This window comes from Nyctereutes procyonoides, unplaced genomic scaffold (genome assembly GCF_905146905.1).
Source record: "Nyctereutes procyonoides isolate TBG_1078 unplaced genomic scaffold, NYPRO_anot_genome, whole genome shotgun sequence".
Classification (NCBI taxonomy): Eukaryota; Metazoa; Chordata; class Mammalia; order Carnivora; family Canidae; genus Nyctereutes; species Nyctereutes procyonoides.
The window spans coordinates 34,206,222-34,223,402 of record NW_026575020.1 but is presented as its reverse complement, the minus strand read 5'-3'; the positions used below and the strand labels follow the sequence as shown (position 1 = coordinate 34,223,402).

The 17,181-nt window shown below is 45.3% G+C and overlaps 1 protein-coding gene across 2 annotated transcripts in view; it reads right to left on the bottom strand.

Annotated features, from left to right (window-relative positions):
- The window catches only part of MED27 (mediator complex subunit 27), a 198,908-nt gene that overhangs the window by 178,740 nt on the left and 2,987 nt on the right, over positions 1-17,181 (bottom strand). The window lies entirely within an intron of this gene.

The window sequence follows — 17,181 nt, the reverse complement described above, 5'->3', positions numbered from 1 at the left end:
TCTTCTCAGGTTTATACAAGATAGTTAGATTAAATAAATTAATCAATTACAAATTGCACTGGCAAGCTCCAGTGCCTAGCTTCTCCTAAGGCCAAGCTGCCAACCGCTCCAAGGCTGCGTGTCACAGCCCCCAAATCGGAGCTGGCAGGTGATGGGGGCAGAGGAGGTGCAGTCACGCGCTGAGCCATCTGAGGGGCGGGCGGAGGGAGGTTCTGCTGAGCCGTGACAATGGAAGCCTTAAACACAAGATCCATTACAGCCTGAACACCCACAGCCATTTACACATCATGGTTGGAAATAAATCCTCGGGAAAGCAAAGACTGGGGGGGGGAGCAGCCATTAATATGCCTTGCCCAAAACACAGCCCAAGATCTCTGTCTACTGAGATGTGTGACTGGGCCTCATGCCCTCTCTTACCAACCCCCTGGGAATTGTTATTAGGACGTCAGGTTAGTATCAGTTTATTAGTTAGCAAGCTCCTGAGAGCTTACACTTACTCAGAGCTAGTAAGTTCTTTACCTAATGCCGATCACCCAAGAAGGTAAGAACTATTATCACTCCCATTTAAAGATGTGGAAACTGAACTCAAAGGAGACCCAGGGGCCTGCCCAAGGTCACACAGTAAATAAACTGCAGAGCCTGGACTCAATCTACATATCTACCCTGCCTGGGAGGGAGGGGAGGTTCGAGGTGGAAAAAATATTAACCAATTAATGAAAATTCAGTTTCCATTCCTTCTGTAAAAGCATAAGTGAGGAGCAAAAATGTGATCCCAAGTGTCGAGATGAGTGGCAGAATTAGTGGATCCCTGCTACGGGGTGAAGTAGCAGTGACGCACCATCCCATAGAACTGCAAACACATGACCACCAGCACAGACACAGCCAGAAGAAGCCAGGCCACAGGAACAAATAACAAGAATGGACAAAAAAGCTGTACAGCAGCACCTTGGGTTTCTGGCTATAGATTCCATCTATGCCCAGGGGACACGGGTGTGCCATCACGCAAACTCTATGCAAGCCAATTCACACGTGTCCTTCTTTCCATTGGCCAAGAGACTGAGCACACAGAGATAGTGTGTGTTACTGGGACCACTACACAATCCCACTCAATTATCATGTTTCTGTGGATCCCTCATTACAGAGTCACCCCCTCTTAGCTTCTGCAGGAAACTCATCAGACTCCACCAATCTTACTACATTGCTCAGCTTCAAAATTCAACTTTCAAATACAGTTTCGAAACATTTTCCTCCTTTCTTTCAGAGGAAGGGATCCACAAGTCTTACCTTTGTCCCACATCACCCCAAAGCAGCCCCAGAGTTACCCTTCATCTACTAGGACCAATATGAGCCTCCTGTGTCTGCAAGCACTTCTGCAACACAGAAAGACACTTTAGGGAAGAAAAGGGAGGGCAAAGGAAGGACCATTCGAAGGAGGGGCAAGAAAATGGTGAAGCCATGAGATGGAGGCTGAAACACAACTCTAGAAACAAGTTCTCAGATCAGATAGGAAGCCAGAACCACGAAGACCTCATTCACACTTGCACGCGTGCACGCACACACACATACACACACACACACACACACACACAAAATCTCACCTGCTGGCCCTGGCCCTCTGAAGCCAGCCTTGGCAGGATCAATCCAGGCTGGGTCAGGGGGAGTTGTAGGTGACGTGATATAAAAAGAACAATTCTCCTAGACCTTCTGATTTTTGTTGTAAGATTTTGCTTTTTATACTTATGCTGGTAGGAGATAGTTTTTGCAAATGAAGGTTGATTTGGCATACTTTAGAACTATATTGTTTCAGCTTCAGTATTCTATAAGAATTTTCAGAGTAAAACATGCTCAATCACTAAAAAACTTGTACTGAAAGAAGGGTGTAAATACTTTATTAATAAAATGCTTTGTTTACCAGCTAAATAAAAGAACAAATACTCTTCCTCCATAGTGGTGGTTCTTAAACTTGCTGGAGCCATAGACCTCTGAAAGAACCTGGAGGATAGCTAAGGCTTATTCTCCTGGAAAGTGTGCCTACATACATTCAAGGACCCAACAGAGGCCTGACCACAAACCCCAAATTGAGAACTCCTGCCTTTTGTGAGGGGCCTCTTTTATAACACATATTTTATCAAATAAAAACAGGTGAGAGTGGGAGAGAGTGGAAAAGTAACAGGCACAGAATATGCAGTTCGGCCCTCCCCACAATCAAATGCTTAAATTCCCTCCCTGCTGTCTCTGCCACATGGTAGCAAAAGCCACAAGAATGGATGAGTGCTGTGATAACCAAGATCAGATATCATGTCTGTGGTCCTAAAGGTTTGTGGAGCTCAGAGCTCAGTTATGCTTTAGCCACTCAAATTTAAAGCCAATACCATAAAAAAAAAAATTATACCTGCAAATATAACATAATACAGGTAAATTAGGGAGTTAGGATTCATGTAAGAGATTCTCCTTTGCCAGCCCATTTATATACTTAAATTATTGACAATGACCTCTGTGATTTATATAAATGCTCAGGAACATAGATTCTATAATTGTTAGTAAATCTTTGGAAGTTTCTACCCCAAAATTTTACTTTGTTGAGACAGCAAAAGCAGACTACAGAATAAATGGATCGGGGAATCAGATGATGTATGAATCCCCTTGGTCACCTACACCTGTGGCTGGGGGCGGGTCACTGATCTTTTAGGAGTGGGAGTTCCCTCTTTAGTGAAATAAGGCAAAGATGCAGTGTTACTAGAGAATCTTTGGCAATAAGGGAGCTTCTCTGACAGCTACCCAGCCATGCTTCTTTTATTTTTTTTAAAGATTTTATTTATTTATTCATGAGAGACACAGAGAGAGAGAGAGACAGACACACAGGCAAAGGGAGAAGCAGGCCCCATGCAGGAAGCCCGATGTGGGATTCGATTCCGGGACTCCAGGATCACACCCTGGTCCAAAGGCAGATGCTAAACCACTGAGCCACCCAGGGATCCCATGCTTCTGATCCTCACATAGGATGGATTTTTGATCTTCACAACAACCCTGAGGGAGATAATGTTATCAATCTAATTTTACAGATCAGGAAACAGGAGTAAGTTGCCCAAGGTCACAAGCAATAGAGGGAAGAAGCAGGACTTGAACCCAGGTAATCTGGCCCCAGAGCTCATGCTTTTAAGGCCACACTAGGCTGCCTCTCCCGGGGCTGATGAGAGGAGGAATGTTTCCAAGCTTGAGAAGCAGCAAGTACTAAATTAAATATAAGGGACCTCTATAACTTTCACTGTATGCTTTCTTTGCCCTTTTCATATCTGCCTCAAAATAATCAAGATAATCTGCCTTCTGTTTGTATCCCCAAACTAGTTTAAAAAGAAAAAAAAAACTTAATATGCATTATCCTTCAGCAAGTCAAGCTGTGAGTGGAATGCACAAACCAAATAAAGACATCTCAGCAGCTGTGTGCTCAGGAAACACAGTGGTTAAAAGTCATCTCTACCCAAGCCTAAAGAAAGTAGGACCTGAAATCCTACCTAAGCCCCCACCTTCTCCCCTCAAAAACACAGTTAATTAGAAGTTATAATATTGACTTCAAAGATAATTAAGTGACTTATTTAACTCGAAATGTCCTATTGCTTGGTTTTCTCCTGATGGGCCTTGCTGGCCAATGGAAAGACAATGCAAACAGGCAGACGTGTCCCTGTCCCCAGTCCGAGCAATCAGTACTTATAGCTCAACGGGAGTCACACCATGATGTGGGAAACGGTGCAGGCTGCAGAAGTACACAGTAAGGTACCCTGATTTGGGACTTAAAGACTCTCCCAAGTATGTGATTATAAAGACGAGAAAAAATGAGAAAGTATGAGCCAAACAAAAAAGGAGGTGTGGAGCCCATTTAAACAGGATGAGTTAAGGAAGGAAGGCAAAAAGGTTAAGTATGGTGCTTCAAGGTGGCTAAGTGCCAGGGCACAGGGGTCACATTCAGACCGTTACAAACTACATTATGAAGTATGTCTTAATGCTACCACAGTAATCCTCGACTCATTTTAAGCAGGAGACTTAGGTGATCAAACTTGCATTTTTAAAGGTCATTCTGACAGTGCAGGGAAAGACTGGAGATGGTGAGATAGGGAAGACAGTTAGGAGACTATTGCAAATGACCCAGCCATACAAGATGGCCCAAAGTAAGGTGGGAGCATGCCCTCATCCATCTGGCAACAAACACTCACTCCGTGTTTACTGTACGGGGCTCCATGCTAAGTGCCAGAAACCACAGTATAAGCATAGTGCCAGAAACGTGAGGGCTTAGGGCGGCTGGTGTGTAGACTCAGCAAAATCGCCAGAAGGCAGGGATGTTGCCTGGTTCAGCTTTGGTTTTCCTTAACGACCCTGGAGTCTGGCATTTCTAGCTGTCCACTGGACGGAGCTCTCCACATGTCACCCATGGTGAGGCTGGCCTGTTACCCACAGGGTGGGAGCAAGGGACAGCTGGTGCAGTGGTTGGGACCTGCCCACCAGCCCACACCAGGCACAGGGACCGTCAATGTTCCATCAGGACCAAGAGCAAACTGGAGGCTTTCGAGAGGCCTTTCCCATTCTGTGACTCATCAGAATAAAAGCAACTCCCCCGAGACACCTCTGCTAACCAAAAGCTTTGAAAACCTTCCTCGAAAACAATCCATGCCCATGACTACAGCACTGTGAAGGACAACGTTTCACTGTCTGGAGGAAATCTCAACAGGAAACACAACATTTCCCACAATACATCTTGCTGGGAAATTACCACATCCCAGGTTTATAAGCAGAGGTCCCCAAGTACAGCATTTTGGCCAAGAATTCCAATGAACTGCCAGCAGAATAATGTAGTTACGCCGTCTGAGCTACTGTGAAAATGCATTAAAATCTCAATGTTTGAGCTCATCCAAGCAATTAAAATGAACATGGACTGCTCTGTTTTAGACTGGGAAAACAAGGAATAGGAAAGTACTGGCCTCCATAATCCTCTGTGGTTTCTTTTAACATCTTAAAGGCATTCAGGCCTAGCATTTTTGCTATCCATACCAAGCCTGGGGGTGACCTAGCTAAAGAGGAATGTTTCTCCTGGCAAGAGTTACATGTTTAGGGTGGAGGGCACAGTGGATCAGAATACACGGTGACCAAAGGAAAATGAACACTGCTGAGTGCCTACTAAGCGCTGGCCCGGTGCTCAGTGCACTCATCCCCCAAGGAAAAAAGTGTCTTTAAACTCATTTTGCAGGTGGAGAAATGTGGAGAGAAACCATAACATACAGAGACTACTGCAGTGATTTTAACAGACAAATGCACATCTAACTGAATCATTAAACATAACTCGTCGATGGTCACTTAATCGTTTTCTGCTCCCTGGGAAGAAGTTGAGAATTTGTTCTCTCCTGAAACTCAGGTGATTCTAATTCTCATCACAGACACTATGGATGATGCAGGATTTGGAATCAATGCATTCAACTGCAGGAAGCATACTGAATTATAAAGCGTGGCTTTAAATGGTGAGATGGAGAAATAATTGGATGGACAACCAGGCAGGCAGTCAAGCAATCAGAGAGCACAGTGCACTCAGTGGGCCCAGCCTGACCCCGGGTGAGGTGCTGAAGCCAGTACAGAAGGCCACTGTCACCCATGGGCAAAATCGTTCCTCAAGACTTCAGGTATTTAAATGAAGTTTAAACAGACCCAGGCGTGAATAAGAATCACTAACGCATTATCACGAAGAACACACGGAATGTTCTCTTATGATAGAAACAGACCAACTGGGTCAGGTCTGAGGTCAATAGCTGCAAGGAGGGCATACTCTGAAGCTGAGTGACTGTTTTTTCCCCCTCTGGACACAAACATAAGATACATATTTACTGTCCTCTAGAAATCAATGAGAACCCCTTAAGCAAATGCAGCCTTACAATGGACCAGGATAAGGGCAAATAGGAGACATGCCAAGGGCAAGTAAACCAGAAAACTGTATATTACTAGCAATAAATTTGCATTTGCATTAAGCATATGACAGAATTAAAATGCACCAAGCTATAAAAACAGGATGATATTTAAGATATCAAGACTCCAAGCACAATTTCCTCTATGTTCAGACAGTGTTCTAGATCAGTTACATATGCCAGTTAAGTCACCCAGCATGCCATGAGTTATGCTCCTTTCTGATGGTAAAGACTGGTAAACTGAGACATAAAAAGGCCCCTAATTAAAGGGGAATGGGGAGAAGACCAACGTTATTACTCTTATTATTAAACCAGGTGCTTTGGGCAGTCAAGTCGTGTGATCAAGTTAGAGATTTGGATATAGATGGGAGACAGGAATTTATCAGTTTAATTTGCTGTGTCTGGAACAGTGCCCGGAACATAGCAGGTACTCAATAAGTAAGCACTGAATGGATGGATTTGATACTTCCTAGAAAAGAGCACACTACCCAAAAGCACAGTTTGGGAATTATTAAGATTGAGCATTTTATTTTATTTATTTTATTTTTATTTTATTTTATTTTTTTAAGATTGAGCATTTTATAAGAAGTCTAACCATTGTGAATGCATGCACAGACTCAAAATCTATAGCCTCCAACCCTCCAAAATCTACCATACACAGAGTTATCAGGAGAGAACCAAGCCTGGAATGCTTAGTGGTGGCAACTACTAACAAGTTATCAGTAATCAGAGAAATCACTGCTATTTTGACCAAAAACAATTAGGGTACAACGCAATTCTCCAACCCTAAAACAGATAGACACACACTAATGGGGGAAAGATACGAGCAAACAGCATCTCATGAACTCAGTAGAAGACAATTCCTGTCGAAAAGGGAAAAAAAAAAAAAAAAAGTGGGGCCTGGCACCTATCATTATACAACCATACTTGCACGGCCACCCCAGCCAGCAAGGGCAGTACGGGGCGCCAAGGCAGTCCTGTTCTTTTCATGGCATGCCTTGCAAAGATGCCACTCAGTTACTAAGATCCCAAATTACCATATCCAAAGCTTAAGGCAGATGAAGGTGCCTGCCTCGCAGAATCTCAGGGTCTGGGGCTGCTTTGCGCATGGCAGTCAGGGCAATTCCTCTGAGCCACATCATGGCCAGTCTGCGCCCTACACACCCTCACTTGGCACACAGGCTATAACTGTCTTTGAATCACACCTGTCCCCAGTGGTTCCCTTCCAGGGGTCATGTGGACTGACCACTGCTCCTGCTTCACTGACAGGGGTTCAGTGGCTGCAAAACAGCAGATTAAAGATAGTATTTTAATGGGCCTTACCAGCTGCAGGAACCTCTCTGGTGCTCTGGACATTTAGCTGACATTCCTTTTCCAAGCTCCCAGTACTGTGGGTCCCAATTAGAGGGCTGGCAGGAGCCTTGGAGAAGTCTCCCTCTCTAAAATGAGGGGCAAAGACCTACCAGATCACTGACGTCCCTTTGAGATCCTACACTTAGTCAAAGGAGGTAGAGTCCCTGGGGAATGTTTGGAAATATGGCAGAGTGGGGAAGGGAGGGAGGCAAGGCTCAATTACTAGGTGTCTACTATGTGCCAGATGTCAGGTATTCAAAGATGATGCCACAGTCCCAACCTTAGAGAAAAGGGGACAGACCTGGACAGCAAGCAGCTGTGGCATGGTATGATCAGTACAGCTGCTGAGAGGCTATGGGGCAAAAACAGACAAAATCAGCTCTGCCCGATTATTCCAGAGGCTTCTCTGAAGCAACATTTTCATCAGGCTGGCAGAGGAAGCGATAGAAAATGCGCTCAAGGGGCGCCTGGGTGGCTTAGTCAGTTAAGCGTCTGCCTTGGCTCAGGTCATGATCCTGGGGTCCTGGGATTGAACCCCATACTGGGCTCCCTGCTCAGCAGGGTATCTGCTCCTCCCTCTCCCTCTGCCCATCCCTACGCTCATGCTCATCTCTATGCTCATGCTCATAAATAAATAAATAAATAAAATCTTTTAAAAAAGAAGACAGTCAAGAAGGTGTCAAGTGCTCCAGGCAGACAGGATGGCAACCAGTAGGCTAGCAAGAGCAGCCATGAATGAAGCTAGGGGTTTCAGAAACAGCCTCCAACCCACAGGGTTGTATTGTGGTAAGTTTACCAGTGCAACAAAGGGAGGGGGAGACAAAAGTTACTGACTTGCCAGAACTGACCAGATGGATCAGCTGTCCCCTGGAGAAGTGAGGGTATTCGGGAGTTCTATTTACTTTATCAAATCAGCAGGGAAAAGCAGAAGGCGGAGCCCGGGGACAGACTCCAAAACCAGCTCTCCCAAGTTCAGGAAACTGCAATGAGCTGGAGCCTCCCAAAACAAAGAAGTGACTGCAGCAAAAGTAAGCCGAAAAAAGGGGAATGCAGGCAGCAGCTCGAACCGGACAGACGCGTAGCTTTCCCTCCCTCAGGTATTCCTGGCAGAGGGTCTGGCTGCCAGAGAATTCAGGGGAAAGCCTTTGGCACTCACCCCCATCCCTCCCCTACAACAACAACCTGAAAAAGTCAAACAGAAGCAAATTCAGAAGGAAAAACATATACATAAATAATCTAAAAAGGAAAAGAGGAAAAAATTTAGAAGCTATGGTTTTATGATACCTTTAGAAGCAGCACTGGCAATAACTACTATTTTTTAAATGCCACTATGTATCCTACCTGAACCAGAAACTGCACACTTTCTAGAAACTCAGATTAGCACCAAGATTGGTATTACGCCCATTTATAGTCCAGCCAACTGAGGTTCCCCAGTTTTAGTTCCCTGTACTAAATTCTAGTACAGGAAGAGGCTTAATCTTGTGGGGTCATAAAAAGTCAGAATAGGGGAAAAGCAGAAGAGGTGTAAATACTGGGACCTAATTTGGGTACATTTCAGAAGACTTCCCAGAGGAGGTAACAACTCAGCTGAGACCAAGGTGAGTGAGAGCTTTCCAAAGAAAGAAAGAAGAACATGTGCAAAGGCCCTAAGATGAAAAACAATCATGGCTCCAAGGGGATCTGTGATTAACTCTGTAGCTGAGAACTGGCAGAGTGGCAAGAGAGGAAGCTGAACCCTGAAGTTTTGTGATAAAATGACCCGCCTGAGAATTGCTTTAAAGTACTCAGAGCCTCACCTGCCACTAAACCAGACTGTACTTACCTTTGTGCATATTTGAAATTTTCCATAATAAAGAGTTTTGCGTTTTTGTTTTTGTTTTTGTTTTTTTCCAGAAGGGAAAAGGAAGGACAGGAGCTAGAGAAGTGAGCTGGTGGCAGTTCATGAAGTCCTATACCCGGACTGTGGATGGTAAACGGGCAACATGCCAGGCTCTGTGTAAAACACGCAAGAGTAGGATTCATGGACTCCTCACAGCCACCCTAAGAGGCAGGCCTGTGCATGTCGTGTACAGATCAGGAAATTGAGGCTAAGGAATCTGCCCAAAGGACTGTCTGCTTCAGGACTCAGGCCCCTCAATTTAATGACTAGAATGTCTCCAAATGCCAGCTGGGGAGTTGGCATTAATCCTAAGAGAGATGGAAGAAACCACTGAGGAGCAACCAATCAGATGTCTACGTTCTCAAGATCCCCGGGGAGCTGTGGAGAGGAAAATAGATTCAAAGGGGTAGGAATGGGCAGGAAATCAGCAGGGAGACTGCAGCATAGTCCCAAGCAATTATGGGGGCCTGGGCTCAGGCAAGAGTAGTCAAGATGGGAAGGAGAGAGTAAGAGGTTTTCAAGAGGTAGAATCAAAATAGATCTTGGTCAGCTGGTATGAGGGTCTGGGCACCTGGCTGGGGCCCAGCACCAGGAGCAGGATGGGGGTGGGGGCTTCCAGCCTCATAGGCCCGAGTCTCCCAGTGCAGATGCCTGGCAGACACTTTGCTACGTGGGTCAGACCTCAGAAGAGAGATCTAGGCTGGCGATGGAGTAAGGTGGCATCGGTGTGTGGCTGCCAAGTGAAGCCGCAGAAAAGATGAAGCAGCCCAGAAAAGGCTCATCCAACGGAAGAGAAGCACTAATTATCTAGTGGCTCTGCCCTGGCTCACACCACCACAAAGGACGGCAGACAAGAAAATGGGGAGGCGTAACATCAGATTCTTTCTGTACTTGTAATGATATGCTTCCATCCCTACCACCAATGTGCAACTCGCCATGAAGAAAAATGATATGGGACAATTTCCTTTCTACTAAACATTCCTGGAAGAGAAGAGAAAGTGCCCTTTTCAGGCTCTGGTTACAATCTACAGAAGGCTTTTGACAAACCACACCAACCTAATCAGCCCAGAAAAGGCTAATGTAAGACAGCCAGAAAGGGAATCAAGATGAGTCCCCTACAGACAATGACTCCTGGGGGCAGGTGTGACACACATCCCGTAGCCTCTGCAGCCTCCCAGGGCGGCTTCTAGACAAAGTTCCTGTTCATTTAGGGGGGAAAAAACTGAGAGAATCACAAAACTGATTCCAGGCAACAATAAAGTGGCAATTTTCAGAAACCACAACTAGTAGCAGAATGTAAAGATGTGGACTTAGGCCAAAGCCTTGGGATAGAAACCGTTTAGAATTACAGGGGCATCACTTGATTTTCATTAACATTTACACTTAGTGTGTTACCGGAGGCCACTGCCGTCTAGAGAACCTCTGGAAGGTAATTTTCCACTACAGTCCTCCAGGCTACTGCTCTGTTCTGGCACATCCTGAGATGCATACACAACAGTCATGCTTCAGAAACGTCACTGAACAAACACTACTCCTTCCCACTCCCCAGGTTATGGTTTCACTTCCATAACCACAGAAATGCACAAGTAACTCCACTGACTCTCTGAGCTCAAGCAGAAAGGGACCTGAGAGATCATCATTTTACCAGCAAGGAAGCCAGAACACAGAGGAGTAAACCCGCTGGCATAAGCTCACACAGCAGCTCACAAAGCTAGGGAGTGGATGGCAAAACTAAATACTAGTCCCTCAAAACCTCTGTCCCATGCTGCCATAACTACATGCTGCCTTTCAAACACTTCACCAAAAAATATGAAAATATGAAACGGAGTAGAACTAGCTAAGTCTGGAGCATGCCCACAACACACCAGGTACCATTCTAGGTGCTAAGTGTGGGGATGGAGGGGGTAAATAAGCCCCTCAATCCTCACCACAGCCCCAACATAGGAGCTGTTATTAACCACTCTGACTGCTAAGGAGGCTAAGACAGAGATAGGTTGCTCCAAGTCATGAAGCTGATAGAGAGAGCTAGGGATTCAAACCCTCAAAGAATCTGACCCCAGAGCCCGGCTGGTAGCAAGCACCCAATTTACCGAGTGCACAGGATGCAAATGTCTTTTTATACCGACCTTAGTGTTCAAGCATTCTCCTTAAGAGACAATGCGAGAAATCCTAGACTAGGTCACAAGAGTTTCCCCACCAGCAAAGAGGACTACAGACCAGTCCGAACACTGAGCTCCCGGAGCCCGGCCTTACCGAGTGCCCACATGAGAGGGTCCCTCCCCACTATGGACAAATGGGCTGCCCTGAGCAAAATACTGCCCTTCCCAACCCCTTCTCTGCAGTCCTCTCATTCCTCCCGTGGTTTCTTCCCAGGACTGTCGCCCTGCCTTTGCTCCCCCTTGACCCCCACATGTCTGTCATCATACCCTGTCCAAAACCCAGGGCTGCACACCAAGAGGTTAGCTACCCTCCCTACTGACCACCCAACCCTTCACCCAACCTCCAGGTTCTCTGAGGAAAAATCCCCCCTCCTGCCAGTTCCGATCAACATGTGAACTGCTGATGTCTACGCTCAGGCTTCCCCTGGACAGAAAGGTGCTGACTACCTAAAAGAATCTCTGATTTGTAGTACTTCAGGAGAATAGACCAAAATCAAGTTCAGGAAGCTGTGTGATAGAGCAGAAATCACGGAAAGACAGGCCAGTGCTGCCTGGAGGTCTGTCCTCATCATTGTTTGTCAAGATGACATCAGCCACTATAGACCATTTACTCTGTGCCAGGAACGTGCTCCACTTGTATTACCTTTCAGCCTCATGATAGCTTTCTGAAGTACGTACAATGATCATCCCCATTTCAGTGAAAAGAAAACGGAGGCCCAGAGAGGTGAGCCTCACAGCTATCAGACAGCAGAGCTAGGATGTGAACTGAAGCAGTCCAGCTCTGCAGCCCATACTCTTAACAGCTGAGCAATACTGCCACTCCATAAATAAATACACACATACACTATAATCATGCCTGGGAATTATAACTACCGTTTATAGACACTTACTGTATATGAGGCATCCTAAGGTGTTTTATGTGCATTACTTCACACTGTCTTCACTCCAGCACTATAATACAAACACTAGTGTTATCCCCATTTCTCAGAGGAGGAAACAGGTTTTAAGAGTTTCTTTCTCACCTGTTCAAGAAAGAGTAAGTGCAGCGCTGTATCAGGACTCAGGCAGCCTAACTCCAGAACTTAATGGAAGCCAGACATTTTTCACTACTTTCTCCTTTACATCTGATTCCAACCGTATCTAAAAATCCAGATTAGTTTTGTTTTGTTGTCTTTTTCTGTGGTACTCTTTGTTCTTTATATAATGACTCCCACAGTATCAAGGTTTGGGGCTGCGGAGAGAGGGTGTAGGGTTCAAGGCTAACCAGGGCAGCCACTCCTAGAGTCAAACTCACTGCAGAAGCAAGCCCATTCTGAAGGGCCAGGGGCTATGAAGGTTAGATGCTGGTGAAAGAACACCCCTAAGAATGGCACTTTTGCTAACAATAAGGACGATCCCAATCTGTGCCTGGTCCTACTTCATGACGATTAAGGTTTGGGGGGACATCTATCTAAGTGACTGTCTTCACGAAGTGCTTAATGAATCTATAGTCCCCAAACACATCAGCGAGAGGAATGAGTCAGGGATGGGCCTGGCGGTAGGGAAAAGGCTAGGAATGGAAATCGGGGATTGACAATACATGGAGAGGGACAACCCGAGAGGCTGATGGGGTTGACTCTCCTCTTCCCAGGTTTCTCAGTCCTGCCAAAACGACAGCTGCCACACAGCAGCTGACATCAGGTGCCGTAGCTCAAATTAGCCTGATGTGGTCGACTCCAAAAGGCTTCTATCAAGTCCCCTCCTAATGCACAGACTGTTAAGCCGGCTCTCTTAGAAAGGACACACGGGTGACAAACATCGTAGATAAAACAGCTAACCTCAGCCCTCAAGAAGCTTATCATCAGTTCAGCAACTGACCTTACCCTGTCCTTCCAAATTACCCTTCTGGAATCCAGCCCTCGCCTCCAGCACAGGATCTCAGACTGTCTCTCATCTCCAAGGAGTGCAACTGGGTTTCTCAGTAATGGCCAAAAATGGAAATGTCCTTATCCGTGCTTCACTAAAAACACAAGCAAGCAAACCACAAAAGGGGTTGTAAATTAAAAATTCAACATAAAACGCTTTTATTTATTCTTTCATTCATTCAGTGATTTAACTGACTGCTTCCTATGTACCAGGCGCCTCTCGAGGTGCTGGGGACTCCCAGCAGGGACCAAGACAGACAGAGCACCTCTCCTCAGGGACATAAAAGAGGCCAGGGTCCCTAAAGGAAGAGGCTCAATTTCAAACAGCCCCACCCCTGTTAGCTCCAAGACGCAGAAATACAGGGAACACTTTCAAGGATGGATCTGAGCGAGACGAATGTTACAGTAACTTACGGCCATTTAACTAAATTCTGGTAAGTGCAGTTAGGGAGGTGGACTGGAGGAAATGCCTTCAGACTTGCCAACTGAATGTTCTCGGAATAGAAAGCAGCTCTTTCTCTAATAAAAATGAAAAATTAAGCATGGAAAAACAAATCAGAGGTGGCGGCAGTGGTGGCACCTTCCTCCTGGCCCGTTTCCCAACCCGCAAAGCAAGTGACACTTTGGGGCTTGTCTGCTTCAGGACTCCCCTGGGAAAAGCTGCAGTCTCAGCAATTGTTCAGGCAATGCACAAGCGGCCTCTACCACAAACAAATGAAAAAATTCAAAGTCAGAAACAAAAGCCTGGCAACAGGATGCTGGGAACCTTCAGGAAGGGATCTTTGGAGTAAGTTTAATATACCCCTCAGCATACTGGAACATACGAAGCCACAGAAAGTCCACACGACTGTCTCACAGCAAGGACAGCATTGACGCCAATTATTTTTGCCCTCGTCAAGAGAGCTTGTCGGCCCTCTACAGAATAATTATCTATAGGTGCATAATAGTTAAAAGCTAAATTCTTTCCCCAATTCAGTATGGAGCAAAGTGCTGCTCACAGCAATTTGCCATCATTTCATTAGATTAGATTAATTTTTAAATGTGTTATCCTAACAATTATGCCAACTACCATGTAATTAATATTCCGACTGACTTTACAAAAATTACAAAAGCCCCTAAAGAAAATAATTAGTCATTAAGCATGAACGAGACTTTTCTATGGCCAACAGCACATAAAACAGAAAGTTCATCACATAATGGGTGGTATCAAAGCCTTTCCCACACTTCCTTCAATTCTTAGCCAACAGTGCGTAAAGCTGACATTGGCAAGTTACCCCAAACTTCACTTAACATGTTAATGCACTCAACTGGTTTAAACTCTTTGAGGGTAAAATGATGAATGATGAAAGCTTTAGCAATTAAAAAGCTCTCTTCATTTATAGGAGAGGCAAAATAAACACATATAATTGCTTGCTGCTTCCATATCCCCAGCTGGAAATTAGAATACCAGCTTAATTCTTGGGGCTACTTCTTGAGTTTATTAAAGAAATGTACATAAGGTATCTTCACCATTGTTTCCCTCTTTCCTCTCAAGGTTTTTATGTATTCTTATAATCTACCTTAAATCCTTTCTAGAGAAAGGCAGGGAATAAATAAGTCATAGTCAAATAGGACATTATCTATCATAATGGAAATAAAAAGCATGTTTTCCCTGCAGCCCACCTTTGAATAATTGGCAGGGGACACCTAGCCCCAGAACAGAGCTGTGAGCCCTGATGACCTCAGCAGGAAGGCATGCAGAGGGTGATTAGCGGTGTCTGCCCTGGACAAGAGCAATAGTTTGGGGACCCACGTATTACCCATTTGTCATCTCCATCTTTCAATAAACCATTACAAATTAGCAAAATGCATACAGATTCATGAATAAAAGATAACGTAGGAATTGCTTCTAGGATGAATGTTGAAGGAGAAAAATGTTTTCTAAAGTCAAAAACCTTAAGCCAAAATGGATTAAAGCATCAGGTTTAGAGGAAACAACACTGACCTAAGTCAGGAAATGCAAATTCTAGTCTCACTGTGAAGCTGTGGGCAGGTCAGTTCACTGGCCTGTTTGCTCAGCTATAAAATAAGGACCAAACTAAAGATCTCTTACTTGTTCTCTCTGTTTCTACTGATTAGTGATACAAGCAGCTCCCAAGCACCCCCTCCGCTGGGGCACTAGGAAGCTGATGAACAGGCAGCTACTGTGCAGAAGCTCACCGGGCCGGGGACATGACTAATTCCCATCAACCCCCGGCTCTCAAACTGCTCTTATGGGATTTAAACACTATTTTAATCTGTAGGATCTCCAGGACAAGAAGTTCCATATACACAATATTTCTTTTTTTTTAATACAACTTCTTTTCCACCTTGGAGCAAATATAAGGGTCAAAAGCAGGGACTTTTAATATGCTATTAAATTTGGTGAATAATTAAGCCACCTTTCTTCAACCTGAAATCAGTCATTTGCACTGGATCCCAGTCACTTCCACTGGATCCCAGTCACTCATGGTATCTCAATCAGCCTAAGTCTTCCCTTCACTGAGAAGTTTCCACAGCTCTAGGCTACTACAAAAACATTACCCACATGACACACCAATACAGTTTCTAGGTCCTACTGATCAGGTCCCACCCAATCCCTAAGTAAACTCATGTAAGGATGACCAACAGTGTCCCTGGGAAAACAAGGAGGACAGCCTGATAGGGCAGCATTGTCTGCACAGGGCTAGAACAGTCTCAGGCCTGGCTGTGGCAGTAAAATTATGTTCATCTGCCCTGAAACTCCTCCTTTTGGGAATTGCCTCTTCAACTGCAAGGAGCCCCACTGCCTGTGCTTCAGGTGATCTGCACCAGCCAATCAGAGAATCCCAGCCCTGGATTCGATGAAGTGTTTAGACAGGGGCCACCTACCAAGCAAGCCCAAAATCTTCTTTCAGGGTCTGGCATGACACCAGGAGATGACCTGGTATAAGAACCATGCAAATCTACAACCACTGGGCCATCTCTTCCATGACTTACAGACATCAGGCCAAAGGACAAGAGAGGGACAGGTCCCCATGCCAACAGAGCACCCCGATCCTCAAGACCAAATTGGGGTTCTGTCAACGGCAGCCCAGAGTTTGGGGGACAGCCCTCACTGGCTAGATGTCTGTATCAGAGGCTCAAGTTCTTTCCTTAGTACCCCATGACAAATCATCCCCCCGCCCCCAAATCTCAGACTTAAGCTTCCCGGGTTCCACTCCAAATCAAAGTACACTAAATACGGGATCCCTGGGTGGCACAGCGGTTTGGCGCCTGCCTTTGGCCCAGGGCGCGATCCTGGAGACCCGGGATCGAATCCCACATCAGGCCCCCAGTGCATGTAGCCTGCTTCTCCCTCTGCCTATGTCTCTGCCTCTCTCTCTCTCTCTCTCTCTGTGTGTGTGTGACTATCATAAATTTAAAAAAAAAAAAAAAGTACACTAAATACTGAGAAACTCAGTAAAAAAAATTCTGCACACCAGAAAAACTCACAATGCTCATCTCTCATCAAGGGGGAAAGGGACCACAGACAAGAGGGAAAAGACAACAGATAACTGGAGGGGCAGAGCAGTTCCTAACCAGTAACTGTGAGAACAGTCTCCGGAGAGGTAGCAGAGTCTAGTGAAAAAGGCTTCCAAAATCACTCCAACCTATATTCTAGTTCTTTATCAGCAGGGAGAAAAAATATACACAACAACCCACAGCACCCAAACAAAAGGAGCTTGTCAGTAAACTGTTTCCAGGCTTAAGAGCCTGTTACTGTTATTTTTAGACTACAGTTCAGTTTTCCTTTTACAGCTGTCCCAGGGTCTATGCCACAGGCCTGCTTAATGAAGGAAGCCACGAATAGCAAATTTCATGAAGCACATTTAGAACAATCTTCCCCAGATGTAGAAAGTAGGCAATAACAGAATAAATGGTACTCTCATGAGGTTCTTCCAGGG